Genomic DNA, 1,159 nt, shown 5'->3' with positions numbered 1-1,159 from the left:
TTTTCTTCTAGAATTTTTATGGTTTCATGTCTTAAGTTTAAATCTTTAATCCAGTGAGACTCTAACTTAGTTAATGGTGAAAGGTGTGTGGGTCCAGTTTCAGTCTTCTACAGGTTGCCAGCCAGTTCGCCCAGCACCATTTGTTAAATAGGGAATCTTTTCCGCACTCAATGTGTTTTGGATTGTGTGTGAAAACACCACACTGTACCCCAGAAGTGCATTAATGTACATAGTTACCATTCAATAAAAAGGAAAAAAAAAGTAAGTTCATGGTATTTTTTTTTTTTACTCTTTTTTTGATCAACATCATTTAAGTGTGCCGCAGAAGTTTAACTATAGGTTCGAGTGCATTGTGAGATAAAAAAGGTGGAAAAACACTGTCCCAGGGAGATGTGTTGGGAGTGGGTGTTGGGATGCTGGTCCTGGTCTTGTCTCTGAGGAGCTGCTATGGGGCTGTTTCCATGAGTGTTGGGAAAACCGTAAACTGATGTTAATAACAGTTCCTGGGACACCAGCCTCTAAAGCAAAGAGGTGGTGACAGGACCAAGCCCCTTTCTCCCTCTCTAGTCTTGTCTTCTCCTTCTGGTCCGCCATTGGCAGAGCTCAATACAGAGCCAGCTGGCCCAGGAGAAATGGGTTTGCTTAGTCTCAGCCTAGAGCGGAAAGCTGAGTATAGAGGGCAACTTTGAATCTGAGAAGCAACACTTAGTGTCTGGGCCAGCTGTCCCTTGGGACATTCAGTGTCCACCCAGTGTACATCTATACATGAACTTCCCGCTGTGAGAAAAGAGCAACTCTGAATTTCTACTTAAAGCACAAACAGCCTTTGTACAAAAGACATCCTCACCTGTTCTCCAAAATGACGAGAGACACCAAGTCCTAGCAGACACTAGCTCCATTAATTTCACCTAAAATTAAGTTACAGACCCACCAAAAGATTCTTATCTCAAGACTAACTTGCAAAATTAACTCCCTAAGAAAACATAAAATTATAAGAGGAAGGAGGCAGAAGAGATTAGTATACAGACTCCGTGGATACACACACATGAAGAAAGAAAATAGTCATCCCAGAGTATCTGAGGGGTTTGTTTCCAGTACCTCCTGTGATACCAAAGTCCCCAGATGCTCCAGTCCCTGACATAAAATGGCTTATCTGTGT

This window comes from Otolemur garnettii, unplaced genomic scaffold, assembly GCF_000181295.1.
Source record: "Otolemur garnettii isolate 467f Iridium unplaced genomic scaffold, OtoGar3 scaffold00047, whole genome shotgun sequence".
In the NCBI taxonomy this organism is placed as follows: domain Eukaryota; kingdom Metazoa; phylum Chordata; class Mammalia; order Primates; family Galagidae; genus Otolemur; species Otolemur garnettii.
The sequence above is the reverse complement of the archived record's forward strand: the minus strand, read 5'-3'. Positions refer to the sequence as shown.